This window comes from Lineus longissimus, chromosome 8 (genome assembly GCF_910592395.1).
Source record: "Lineus longissimus chromosome 8, tnLinLong1.2, whole genome shotgun sequence".
NCBI classification, from domain to species: domain Eukaryota; kingdom Metazoa; phylum Nemertea; class Pilidiophora; order Heteronemertea; family Lineidae; genus Lineus; species Lineus longissimus.
Genome location: NC_088315.1, coordinates 3,772,402 through 3,786,951, shown reverse-complemented (window position 1 = coordinate 3,786,951; position 14,550 = coordinate 3,772,402). Strand labels below are relative to the sequence as shown.

The following is a 14,550-nucleotide window of genomic DNA, read 5'->3' as shown; positions in this document are numbered from 1 at the left end:
GATTTATTACATAAACTATCTAAATCGATATATGATTTTACAGATCAATGGCGAACTGATAATCAACTAACAGTGTTGGGCTGTTACGTTCACCTCCCTCGAAAATCAATTAAAATGTGAAAAGTCAAACGTGAGATAAATATCATTTAAAAGGGTTTATCTCTTAAATACTAACTTTGATTAAACATGACACCAATTTTTGCAAGAACTATTGTCTGAAATACTATAAATATGCAAATAAGGAAAAATTAGGGGGTGAAAACTTGTCGGCGGAAGAGCTGCTAATTACCTGAATTGAAATACTGAGAGTGGTTGCTCAGTTTGAGATTTTGCCTTTGGATCTAAATTTTCAGTGCTATTTCGACAATTCGTTTCGTTTTGAGGTAAGATATGCGATGAAATTCTAAATTCTGTCATTTCCCATTATTTGGTGCTTTTATTCGATTTCGTTTTGATGATAATGAGATGTTTTCTGAGAGACGGTCTTCTCAAAAATGACAAGTCTTATTCAGAAATGTGATATCGGGGTATTACACAGTGTCTGTCTAGTCGACAGTATGCGATGCGTCATAGTGTAGCCTGTTGACTAATGCCTTTCTCAATTAATGTGGCTGGAAAGTAGTTACATTTCCCTTGGATCAGAGATGGGATGAGAATCCACTGTTCATTCATCTTCATCTCATGGTCGGTCATGGGGGAGGGGGGGGGGGGGGCATCAATTATCTGTTTCAGTTCACTAAGGGTCATGCTCATGCTGTTATTTCCAGTAGATATACACACCTAATATGACACAGAATGGTCACAATGGAATTACAGTTTAACCTCTCTGGTAAAGACAACCTCTCTAGTTAAGACAACCCATCTAGCAAGGACAACCTTTCTATTAAGGACATATTAAGGGAAGTCTCTCTATTAAGGAAAACCTCTCTGTTAAGGAAAACCTCTCTATTAAGGAAAAACTCTCTATCAAGGAAAGCCTTTCTATTAAGGAAAACCTCTCTATCAAGGAAAACCTCTCTATCAAGGAAAACCACTCCATTAAGGAAAACCTCTCTATCAAGGAAAGCCTCTCTATCAAGGAAAACCTCTCTATTAAGGAAAGCCTCTCTATTAAGGAAAACCTCTCTATCAAGGAAAGCCTCTCTATTAAGGAAAACCTCTCTATCAAGGAAAGCCTCTCTATTAAGGAAAACCTCTCTATCAAGGGAAGCCTCTCTATTAAGGAAAACCTCTCTATCAAGGAAAGCCTCTCTATTAAGGAAAACCTCTCTATCAAGGAAAGCCTCTCTATCAGGGAAAGCCTCTCTATTAAGGAAAACCTCTCTATCAAGGGAAGCCTCTCTGTTAAGGAAAGTCTCTCTATTAAGGAAAGTCTCTCTATTAAGGAAAGCCTCTCTATTAAAGAAAGCCTCTCTATTGAGAAAATCCTCTCTATTAAGGAAGACCTCTCTATTAAGCTCATTAGTTTGGACCCCAAGTGGTTGTTTCCATGCAGTTTGACCTCTCTAATCAGGACACCTCTCTAAGTCCAGTTGGCCCATTGACTCGTATGGGTTTGATTCAAGGGGGTATTTGCAGTGAGTTGAATTCAGTTGCTGACAAAACAGTCCAGTTGACTGGTTAAAGGGAGATTTGTGAGTGAAACTCACTGACTGGTGAATGTTTGAATGAATGGAGGTTTGTGCAGTGAGTTGAACTCAGTTACACTTACAGGGATATTACTGAGTGAAACTCACTGATATTTGACAATGGTTCACCAGTCAGCAATTTATATTGCTTCAAAGTCAACAATAATTGATAGTTAGTGATTCATGTCATAGGAATAAAGATTGAGATTGTTGATGTTCCATTATCTGTGGCCTACACTATATAAGGTTTAACTTCAAAGTATACATTGTTCAAGTTGTCATAGAAAACTCATCAGTTAAAAACTTAAGTCAGCTGGCTAAAATAAGACATTGGAAAGCTCAGTTTAATGCCTTAATGTCAGACAGTCAGATGCTGAAGGAAGCTTCACTATGTATAAAGCTGGAGGTCTGATTCTAAATAAAGCATGCCTGTCTGGTTGAGTCATTGAATGGACACCTTTAAGTAAATATATTCTTGCTCACTTACTGATGATTCGGAGATAAACATGATTTGGTGTTCTCACTCATCAGAGAATATCTCTCAGGTAGAAGGCTCTGATTGCACTAGCACCACGTTGAAACCAATTCGTGGCAAGCTTTTTGGTGGGGCAGTAGAAGGCTCTGATTGCACTAGCACCACGTTGAAACCAAGATTCTTGGCAAGCTTTTTGGTGGGGCAGTTAAAATGGCAAACTGTAAGCCTAAATTAGTATGGAAAGCACAATCTGCTGATGGGACATAAAATAAAAACACATTCACTTCACTTTTCACATCATGACTGAGTCAGGATTGTTGACCAGGACATATTTGGAATCAGGAAATTTCACCCAAATATGTGATGGTCCGTGTTAGTTCCTCCTACACACTCCGTCTTAATAGATCAGAATTTCCTTATTTAGAAATTCTAATCGCATGTTTGCTCTGTCTATTCATCGACTGTGTATAGCAGAAGTACTTGGACAATGCCCAAAGAATTCCTGTGGTCGAGCTGTCTGCTGAATAACTGGACAACATTCTCCTGCTGGGACAAGACATGAACCTGGTCTTTATTTTGATAATCGCAGATCATACACATTCTTTTGTTGTATATTGTAGTCAGCTGTACCATTTGCTCAATTTTTAAGGCCGTTTAAAGACGAAATTCTCAAGTTGTTTAATTTAGTTTTTTGTCCAAAAATGTTATTCTGAAATTTGAGTTGTATGTGGCCATGTGCCCAGAAAATAACCTCTGTTGTACTAGTAAAGTACTTGTTCTGTCACAAGAACGATCTCTTCCATGAATTACATGCTTTAAGGTCAACTTTGGTTCAAGAATGTTAGTTGTGACCTGTTTGAGCTTTTTGGAGAAGTCTAATGTAAAGATGATCTCCAGGTTGAGCAGAATACCTATCACGGAGTTTGGTTTCAGTTTATTCTTCTTTTTTGAAGACCACCAAACATGCCACAGAACAAAGACCAGTAACTGATAAGAAAATGTGAAAAATACTCTATTTAGGAGTTTTTTTTAAATTCACTTATGTCTTCTCTGCTAGAATATGATATATAGTAGGCCTACTTCACAAATGCATCCTAAATTCATGTTTTGACAACCAGTTTTCTTGCTTCACATGATAAGAAAAGAAATTGGTGTACTGGAAGACCTCCCACTGGTTATCATATGAATTTGCGAAGGCCTAGCTTATAGGGCCTAGCAAGTACTCATTTGGAAGCGAACGCCTAGAATTATATTTGTTCCATACTGCGCTTGAAACCTTTGAAAATGAAAACTAGAGTGCCTGGGGTATGGGTATGATGCCTGTCATTTGCCTGTTTATACAATTGTCAAATATGAGTACATTATTTTCATTTCAAAGCTCAGTTTACTCAGACCTTGCTTATTCTCACAATATCAGATCAGCTGACCAATGTCGCCTCGAGGTATATGTAGTTATGATGAGTTCTGTGAAATATATTTTCTTGTCTGTTGAGATTCTTAAGTGTTTAATCAATGGTTGTGCATCGATTTTTCATGCGTTGTTGCTTTTGATATCAACCCTTCTGGCAAGTCCTTTTCTATGTCAATCATCCTGTCCAGCAGGCCTTGCTCTGAAGTTGCTATAAGCTGGTATGTGATGATGCCCTGATTTCTTTCTTAAAAAAGTTTGATTTTACTGCACTGCCTTCTCTTTTGGCACAGAAACTTCAGGCTGTGTAACTCCCCTTGCCCCAGTTTGACCACCAAGGTTTATACATCTCTTAAAGGGAGTATAAAACCAAGAGAGTTAGGATGTTACTCCCTTTGGACGATGCTCATTCAGTAGTCTAGTTTTGGAAGTTTAGGTCTGAATTAGAAATATGAGCCTTCTTCTAGACAGTATATTAGTATGGAAAAAGGCTTTCGAAACATGTACATATACCCTTGACCAATTTATTTGATTTCCATCCCGTAATCAGTCAATATATCGATCGCTTATCAGCACAAGGACATTGATCGAACTCTAGTTCATTACAAGCAGATATTGAGGTTTGAGTTCACATGAAAAACAAGAACATAACACGCCGTGACACGGGACAGGACGGCACATTAGCTGGGGTATCAAGAAAAATCAATGCACAGTCATAACAAATTGTTCTTGTGGCTGATTTGATATGATTGTTTGGTCATTTAGTGCTCTGGACGTTCAAATATACACACCAAGTTTTTCTTTGCATATTGTGGTAAGGCCAAGGGAATGTAAGTCATAGGATCCTGTCCTCCGCCTGCACTTGGTCACAAGGGTGCTGCCAAAAATGTCATTATTAAAACATGTCATTGTCCATGCATTATGTGTGAACGTTTTTTGCATTTACTTATTTAACCAAGGCTATTTTACCAAATAAGAAAGTGTCATCTAATGTATTCTGACACTGTGACCTCTACTCTGCAAATCATTAATCCATCTGTTAGGTCAATACTTAATCAGCTAATGGCCCATTATGAACTTTTGAGTTTCGTTTATCTCATCATTTAGACCAATGATCACACTTTCACCAGGCGATCTTTTCAAGCACTGTTATCTCCTAGGTAAATATTATTGCCGTTCCATTTAAAAAATATAGTCTGTTACAGGGGGTTATAATGTAGGGGGGTTTCTCCCTGACCAAGCAAAAGGACAGGTAGTGTGTCGCATGGACTCCAGCCAGGGGTGACCTCTCTCTGGCAGAAGAGTTATACTTGGCCAATTAAAGGCACCCAACAAAGTTTAGTCTGAATGTTTCAGTCATGATCAAGGAAGTCTTGTAGGTCAGACGATGTCTTAACTGTTATGCAATATTTGTGTGCACTTTCCATTGTTTTGGATAAGATATGAGAAAGTGAGTGCCATTTGTAATTTGTATAGGTCACAAGGTCCAGATATCTCATGCAGGATCAACGCATATGATGTCTAAGAGTAGATTACATAACACTGTGATATCTGTGGTTTTACTTATCATTCACTAGGCCTCAACGTAATGTTTAGGCCTCGGCATACTAGTAGGTGGATCTAACCAAAATGAAAAGCAGGGTTAAGAAATTTTGCCCAATTACAGCCAAATTGCTGTAGATCAATTAATGGAATTTTTGTTATTTTTCTCAAAATTATGAAAATATTTATGCCTTTATTCATCTAGTTAGATTCATGTTATTGTATTTACCACGCCACTGAGACAATTCGCAAAATATAAACTTCACTTTAATTGAATCATGTCAAGAGGTCACAAATTGTCTGATGTAGAACGGATATCCCATAATATCAGAGGAAATCATGCCGAAACAGGAAATCTTATGAAACTAATTGTATCATGCTGATCAGTTTAAGTATCTGACTCTGAGCTCCTGACATATGACCAGCTATAGATATATATATAGGTGACACTTGCAGAATCATTTCCGAAAAGTTTCAGAAACATGAAAAAGTGATTGATTACAAGTGCCTGATCCTTTTTCTGTAAACTGAGGAAATAGTTTTGACTTCGACTCCTGGCATAGTCACATCATAATTTGTGCGTATCTTTATCTTTCCAGGACCAGTAGGATACTGAGGAGCTATAACTTAGACTAGGGACCACAGGATTCCAGAATTTTAAATACTATCTTGACTTATTTGACTTGAGGTAAGATCTTATTCCTGTATCTTAAAATGTCCTAATAATCTGTTTCCGAAGTTAAAACCTCGTGTTCTCACCCCTCTTTGATTGGGTGCTGTAACATATTTTGACTTCATTTTAGTTTTGGTTGGAATCCTCCAGCTATACTGCATTGCCTTGAAAGAAGTGGCTTGCAAGAGTTATCGGTTTGAACAGGTGATGCACTCCTGGTTTGAAGCAAATCCATTGATATATTGCACGAACTGACTGGTACTTAGTTTGTCTGGAGTATGTTCAAGAGCGCATGAAGGATACTTGTTGTCAAGTGTTTGAAGTTCATAGATTTCTATTTCAATTGGTTAAGGAAATGATTTAACTTGTATTGGTATACAGCATTGTTTATGAAATGATGATGCCTTGTTGATCGGTATGAAATCTTTGATGTTGTAACTTTAATGGATGGGCAGATCCTTGGGAAGACCTGAAATCCTTTAATTTAGGAGTCAGCTGCATTGTGCATGTTGTGAAGAGACCTGATTCAGAATGATTACTCCACATTCATCTTGTCAATACGACCTAGTCATCTCCTCTCAGCTATAGAACCAGACTGTACTTGTATGATACCAGTGGTGTTCAAGGGTGGAGTAATGTGGAGACCTTGAGATGAAGATAAAAAAACAATCACAAAATCAATTGTAATGCCATTGTCCACAAACCTGATTCAGAGAGATTACTACGCATTCATCACATCAATAGGGCCTACTCATCCTCCCCAGCTGGTACCGTCAGGCAGGATATAAACTGACAATCTACGACTTCAAAGACAACCGTATCACCATGGAGAATCATCGATCGCTTCTTGGATATACATCTGTTGCGGATGATGAAGCATAGGGTAGAATGCTTGATTAGAAGCTTGGGGTTTGTTGACAATGATGAAGATATGTTGTGTGTATACCATTCTTGGCTTTGTTGGTGACATCTGAATCATAAATGTTATAAATCAGGCCAAGCTGCACTACCGCCACCAGTCAGGTGAACTCCATGAGTGCTATAAATTCAGTAAAGGGCTTCGCGGCTTGCCCAAGGCCACAAGTTATCTGTCAATGACACCTTTTTGCAGGACCATGTGGCCAACCTCCCAATCCCTAGTAGACACATCTGTCATCATCCCAAAGAGTCAATACGCTGCATAATTTATCACCCTCAGATGAGGACACACTGGTACCATCAGAGACACATGTACACAATATGCACTAATTAAGAATAATGACAAATTAATGATTACATGTCAATTGTCAGCTATGACATCACAGTTGGGTATATAGTCAGTACGGGAGATAACGGTTGCTTGATTGACCTTGCATTATTGATGCATGGATTGGTTTCATGGTGTCGCTGTCCAGTGCTAATGCTAGGATGGGTCATGTACAACATGTGGCAAAAGTAAAATCCACAAATTGTTTGCCTTCTTGATTCACAGACCTTGACAAAATAGCTTGACAAAAGTCGCTCAAAATAGGCCCTGCTACTGACTGGAAGAAAGCAGTGAGGACTAGCTACCTTGGTACTTTTAAAGGTGCAAATAGCTTACATCTCTCTTATGGCCTACTTCATCATCAGGCCTATCAGGTGTGGAGTACGTGTTGCAACCTTGAAGAGTGATTTCTGACTGATGGCTCGTCTCTTTTTAAAAAACTCTTTACCTTCGCTCGTTCTAAGAGCAGTTTTACTACAAACTGCAGTGCCCTTTCTATAAAGGAGATAGCTTGCCGTTGTTGTGTGCCACCTCTGTTGGGTGCCAATTGGCCGAATGACTCCTCCGCCTTGAATGATAGGAGTCCATTTATACATGCTACTGTCCACTTGGAGGACGTATTTTGCTTGCTGTTGCATCGTCATTGCCTACAAAAAAATCTTGTTTTTGCTTCCTATTTTTAAGGACGAGGCAATCAGAGTTAAGTTACTTGCCCATTGTCGCAAGTGATGTGTTGGTGTGTCGGGTACCACACCGATGATAATGGAATCACAAGTGGAATTCAATAGACGAGACGGAAGGCTTGCAACTGTGAAGCCTAGTCTAGAGGTAGCCATCATGTAAATATTGCTACCACTCCCGCTAATTAGATTGCAGCTCTACTGATACCAGGAGGTACTGTTAGCAATAGGGTACCCTTCTATACGCTATATGCTCGGTGACTTCAAATTGCTCAAGTTAACACTTTCAGGAACGTTCCCTCACAAGAGCAAAGGGTGAAGAATTGCTGTAGATCTCGCCTGCTCATGTACGCTATGGCCTTATGCTCTCTTGTGATCTTGTCATCCCACAGAAACCCGGTCAATATTTATAGATAATATTAGGAGATAATATTAGATTATGATAAATGTCACCAATGAGACATCTCTAGATGGTGTCAAAAACATCATAGGAGGATCTTTTTATCTTACATGATATTGGATTCACGCCCACACAGATATCTGTATGTATCATATTTCCATTAAAAAAGTGCAAATGTGCGAAACCCTTGGATGATACGAATATTGACATCGTGTGGTAGAGAACTGTACTCTCAAGCAATTTGAGTGGGTGCATGGCTTTGGGTTTTGATGTTTGAATGTCTCTGTAGCAGATACTGGGCAAGGTACCTTTAAGGCTCCCCAATATTGCACATCGATGGGTCAAGTCTGGCACCCCTTTCTTTAGACCGAGTGAAAGACCAATCTAACCTTCTCTGGTCTAGACATATGAAAATCATCTTGCCTCATGTGGAATCAAACGAAGTAATTGAATTCCATTGGAGCTCGAGTTTGCATCATCAAATCCAGGATTCGTAACTGCTGGCTTTTCTCAGGTAAAACCATTTAAAAGATTGTCTACTCCAAGATTTCTTGGCGTGTGCCCAATTAAATTTCAATTAAACATACCTTCAAGATTCCTTCAGGTAATGTTTCTGTCCATTATGACTGACGGTTGGCAACACCTGGTGTCAGAAAAAGAGAATAGATATTGCTGACCACAAGTAAATGTGATGTGAACAGACACCCCCTTTAAAGGCCTTGATAGGCTATCTTTGATGGGCCGGATCTGGCACTATAGATCTGTTGAAGTCGGTACAGTGTGTACTTGGTAATCGAGAATGATATTGATCGTGAGTGATCGTTTAGAAATGTTTTATTTGCACTGCGATAATATTGGTGATGGATCTTTGGTGACTCATCAACACGTTGTGGAAGGCACCACTGCATGGCAAGTCTTACCATGCACCCCCCCCCCCCAAATCCACCACTGTTTTGTAGATGAATGCAGTCAGTTTTTGACAAGTTATCCAGTTTCCTCTTTGCCATTTGCAATCCATCTCCATGGACCAGGATGTTTGGATTTACTAATTTTATGGTCATGTCACATGCCTATGTCATGACCCCCTGGCTGTAAATATTGACATGTTTGGTTCATTAATTGGAAATACATCCAAATATTATTGTGGGAAGCACACACAACTTACTCAGGTCATATTCTAAGCCTATCTATGGAGGGGGGGTCGTTATTATTGCCTATGCAAAAACGCATCAGCCCTAAGAGAAAAGCTATGTTGTGCAACAGACTCATAAATGCATGACATAGTATCACGGAGCCTAGCCTTAAAAACCATCCCAAATACCATGCTTGCCTCTGAATCAGCATCATATATGTCATGAATTCATGATGTTGTGTCTGTTAAACAGGTGATGAATCAAGTGTAGGACATTCATGACATTGAGTGCTTCCGTCTTTCTGGGTAGGAAACAAGAAGTGACCCCAATTTATTTCCTTCCACAGTTGGTGATTCTTCTTTGCTTGACTTTCTGTTGTGGATGTCTGTCGGTGAGTTCAGTTTGACGGAGAAACAACCTATTTCTGCTGGTTAAACTTGAATAAGACCCCCTCTCCCACATTGTGCCCCTGTTCATTTTCAACCAGTATTAAATTCTAGAACCCTCAGTCCCCCAAGGCAGCCCCCGCTTCTAGGCTGTGTACCCGAATTGTCTCTGCACAACTGTCTCCTGATCATGAATCTTCCGTCACCACTGAGTGATTAGGTTCAAAATTTATCATTGGATGAATGCAAAATCGTCGAATCATTTGCATGCTACCTCATCCCCATCCCCTGGCTTCATTCGTGTTCCACCCAGCGTCTCTCCTGTCAACCGATGACCTTGACCTTAGATAGATGAGTAACATCATCATCTCCTGCATCGTCAGTTGCCGAAACTGGAATAAACCGACGTTAGGATCAGTCTGGACATATAATTCAAGGATAGGACAAAATATTGTTACTAGTCAACAACCGTGAGGTACATGTATGTTCGATCAATATTTTCAGTGTGTTTCAAAACGTCAATGTATCCTTGCTGATACGGAGTCTGTATGGATTTTATTCATACTGCGTGTGTGTATAGCATTTGTCATGTAAAACGAATCTGTTTTGTGGGGTGGCTCGTCTTTACATGGTCTTACATTCATGGAGGTGGTATTGTGGCTATACAATGTACATGTCTCTTCATAATTACAAAGTGTGGCCCAAAAATTTGTATGTGTGTACAACCCTTCGCCCTATGTATGTACTTTGTTCGTTGTGGAGGCGATTAGCTCATATTGGATTGATGGAAATGAACCATATCTCATCATCTAAGAATGCAATATCTTCCCAACACCAAATGAAATTTTGTTCAGGATTTTCTGGGATGATGTAAAAGAAGGTCTAAGTGCCTTGCAAAACATTCCTTCTTCACCCTTTGATCATGGTAAAACCTTGTTGCCGAGAAGCATCATTAATCTCTGCGTAAACATCTTAGTGCTGCATGTGAGAGGAAGATTTTTCTCCGTAAATTGAGTGAAAAGTATGATGACACGACATGCAGTAAATCTATTTTTAGTAAACCAATTATTGTGTTTGCCGTAGTTTGGTGCAATGGTTTATTGGAGCACAGATGGATGGAATTCCTATTCTTAGTGTTGTGGGTTTTACAAACTTTTATCACTGTCATGCTGCTCAGATTGTCATCAGTCACTTCTGAGATATTGGTTCTTTACCGCAGTGTCTCTGTTTGATACAGAGTTGTATCCATCCTCCTATCGTTGACCTGATGAGGACAATCTGAGTTGACAACAGTTGCTTTCTACCTCATCATACAATAGCATTTACATACACACACTAACCCATCACATGAAATCTGCCTCCAAATGTCCCTTTACTGAGGTGTAGCCTGTCAGTCGATCAATCCTGTTGTCAATCCACCCCAGACAACAATGAACCAGAGGCCGTCCTATGAGCTGTGTGTATGGATGACTCATGGGCATGGCTAACTTGTGTTCTGCTGTGGTCCCACTCTTCGAGTATCTTGAAAACTTTTTTAAACGTTTTTTTCTTGGAATACCTGGAAGGTAAACAAAGCGTCACGGGTCGGCCATGTGTTCTGGTTGATGCCCAGAATGACATTGGTCGCAGATGAAAATCCTGATGTCCAACCCAAATTCGAGGGGAGGGGGGCAGAGGGGGGCAGAGGGTGACACAAGGCTATATCATGTCCACATGCCTTGAATGGGAAAGGAGATGAACAACAGCAAACAACATGAAAAATCCAGATTTGTCATTTAAGGAATAATTCGTCCCTTTGATGCATTCTTGATTTATAGATTCATTGGCCAGGGCCAGCCCTATCTTAGAATCACAGAGCGTTGCGGAAACCCGATTAGAATTATGATTTAAAGGATGTTTTTGATGCAACAGATTATCAAAATGGATTTTGATATTCTCCAGACAGTACTGAAGTAACACTCGTGATTGCATTATTGTAGTCATGGGTTCAGTCAGAAAATTGTGACTCGCATGTGGATACCTATCTACATGTAGTTGCATCGAGAGAAATTTCAGAAATTTTGGTTTTATACAGTGCTCCAGCCATACATTCATCTTGGAAATACATATACCATGAATTTCAAGTGAGCAAAGAAAAGTCTGATACAAGGTCTGGTGATGATCATGTGTTAGTTCCCATGTTCGTGGACCAATTGCCAATTTCCTTGCTGAAGACGTAAAAGAAGAAATACATGTCGAAGAAAAAGTAAAATGTTAATTGGTTCACGCAGAGAGTGGTGTAACTGAACTTCTGTGCATGAGGAAATTCTTGCATCACTTGTTCCAAACAATGAAAGAAACGAAAATGTGACGCATGATAAAAAGTTATCAATTATTTTGGCTGCCGTATTAGTTGTTTGCGCATATTTTGGCCATTATCTCTGCTATTACTGTAATTGTTTCAGTGGAGCTATTAGCTATTCATTCATTACTTTCCATTCTGACCGAACATGTTTAAACAGGCTGCAAGAGGACTCTAGTGTTCAACCTAGAAAGTCAGTTTACCAACTTGCCAAGAATCATGTTTGTTCAAGTGAGGCCCCCCAACCTGCCGAGTAGATTGCCGAGAGAGAGCGGCCTGAAATGATATGTGCTACGGTGAATTTACTGTCTCAATGGCCCCAGAATACACCAGCATTTTCACCAGTCACCACCTCTTTCACATGAGGAACAGGTCCAGTGGAAATCCAACTTCGGATCCATGTTCAGGCGCTGTTATTTGCCAGCCTCTTCCTCGATGTGACTTTCTCCATCACATCTGAAAATGAAATCAATACCAAATACACCAAGTCTACAACAAAGGCTCGTCAGTAATCGGTCACAATGTTGAGAGTCCTGTCAAATTTGGTGAATAATTGATTCTGTTTGATAATTTTGCATAATACATGGTGATTGTGAGGTTGGACTTACAGCTTGGTTATCATAGCGGCCTCCCTCTTAGGAATAGTGTGATATTTTGGAAAAGGCTTAAGTTATTTCCAAAAAGTTGAGCCAACATCTTAAAACCTAAGGCCTACTCCCCCGACCCAAGAAGTTGTGCCTGGTTCAAAATGTACAGGTCTACTTCGTTACAACCATTCCATCATGTGTATAAATCTGGCATTTGGCATTTACTAGCATTGTTAGAAAATTCATGATTGCTTCCCCCTATGGCCACTTTGGAAATACGGTTAGGTTTCAGATAAACTTAAGTTCTTGTTATCTCATTTCCACTCTATGGTTGTTTTACACAAAATAAGCCATGATACATGATCAAAGCTAATAACGAGGCTGAATCGGATATTAGAAAACCTTCCGGCTAATATATTAATCAATGTACCTTTTAATAGATTGCCGTGGAGATATTTATGAATGATTTTATGCTGGTTGATGTTGCTGTCTGTGTCAATTTGTCAAACATGGGATGCAGTCGACAGGGGCAGTGTGAACAACGTTTTATTGACTGTGCGTTAGAATGGGTCATGTTGAAAGAAATGTGGGAGCTCCTGTGGTTAAGATAATTATTGATGGAGGACGCTATACATCAGGCAGCTAAATCAGTGGTGGTGGTTCGATCTATCTGCTAGACTTGTCCCGGACAACCTTTGCTTTGATGAGACAACCATTTCCTCGTATAGTGTGTGAGCAGACCGGACATCTTATTAAGTGATTCATCGCTTGGAGACTGCTTCGTATGTGGTTACATGAATAATGATGGTGCACCTCTAGTAATAGCTACTGTCATTTACCCTGATGCATTGACTCTGAGCAAGCTGTTGCCATGGGTGATCATAGGATGGTCGCCAAATCTGGGTTGAAAGAGTTCAAAGTACATTGGAATTTATGGGCCATTTCCTTTATCACTGAAGAACAAGCTATTTACATTCAAATGTAACCCAGCCTGTAGTAAATAAGTGGTGAAATAGCCTACTATTGCCGTGAATATTTCCTTGTTTACAGTATTCAGAAACTGGCGCTTCTCTGTCGTCTGTCGAGAGAGAAAGAATTACCATCAATGAACAGGAAAAAGTGCCAAATGTTAAGTGGGGACCACTATTAAATTTGCTACCAGTCACAGATGAAACTAATTGACAGCTTGATTAAAGTCTGATGCGTCAACAGCCTGCAGTCTGATGAAATTCCAATAGATGGCAGAACCGTAGTGTATTGTTTGTCTTATCGAGCTCAGCTGTGTGACGCGTATTGATGTACAATGATCATCACAGTGACGGCAGCCAAGTGGCGGTCTATGTTTGTACCGGTGGGGGTTCTAGGAAAAATTACACGGGGACCTGTAGTCATGGTGATGAGTCATCATTGAGTGATCTCAGATCTGTTGATGTTGGCTGCTTGAAATAATGCTGACTAGACACATTTTGTTAAAGGGGATGTACAACTTCTTCCCTTTGGGTTTTGACGTGGACACATTGTTTGAGATCTTGGTCGAGTTGCTTTTGTTGCATTTCTGTATCATTATAGAATGAAATGTAAATTAAGATTCCTTGCGATTGAATCATACTGGGTATATAAAAGACACCATCCAAGTCGGAACTGCTGGCAATTGACTCATTCTTGGTCGAAGACGAAGTCTGGACCTATCGCTCCAATTTGTGCCCTACCAGACTGGCATGCAACCAATGCTTGAAAAATGAACACAAAGAATCCAGGCCAGTGCTTTTAGAGTACTGGACTTCCTTATCATCTTAAAACCTTTGCTCCATGTTTGCACTTATGACTTCCTGGTTTTCGATCCGATACTCATACGCTACAACTCACACCCTTCATTGAGAGTATTATACATGTACACTAATTTACGCATTCATTGCATGTTTTTGACCCGGCTCCCCGGACCGTTTACGATCGACGATTACAAAAGTTCCGCTAATAAATTCCTCATGAATTATTTATTTATGGCCAATGGTCACGGTTGTCTTATGTTTTATGAATGAGATGTATATGTA

At 39.7% G+C, this 14,550-nt stretch overlaps 1 protein-coding gene across 33 annotated transcripts in view; it reads left to right on the top strand.

The window, feature by feature from the left end:
- Nucleotides 1-295: 295 nt before the first annotated feature.
- LOC135493041 (uncharacterized) overlaps nucleotides 296-14,550 on the top strand; it is a 91,358-nt gene continuing 77,103 nt past the window's right edge. For 30 of the 33 annotated variants that reach the window (XR_010448172.1, XR_010448170.1, XR_010448174.1 and 27 more), the window contains exons 1-2: nucleotides 296-383; nucleotides 5,653-5,741. The gene's annotated coding sequence lies outside the window, so the exon portion shown is untranslated. Of the gene's footprint in view, nucleotides 384-5,652; nucleotides 5,742-9,555; nucleotides 9,577-9,941; nucleotides 10,047-14,550 lie in introns of those variants that run through there. The other 3 variants (XM_064779847.1, XM_064779848.1, XM_064779846.1) reach the window with 3 other exon arrangements.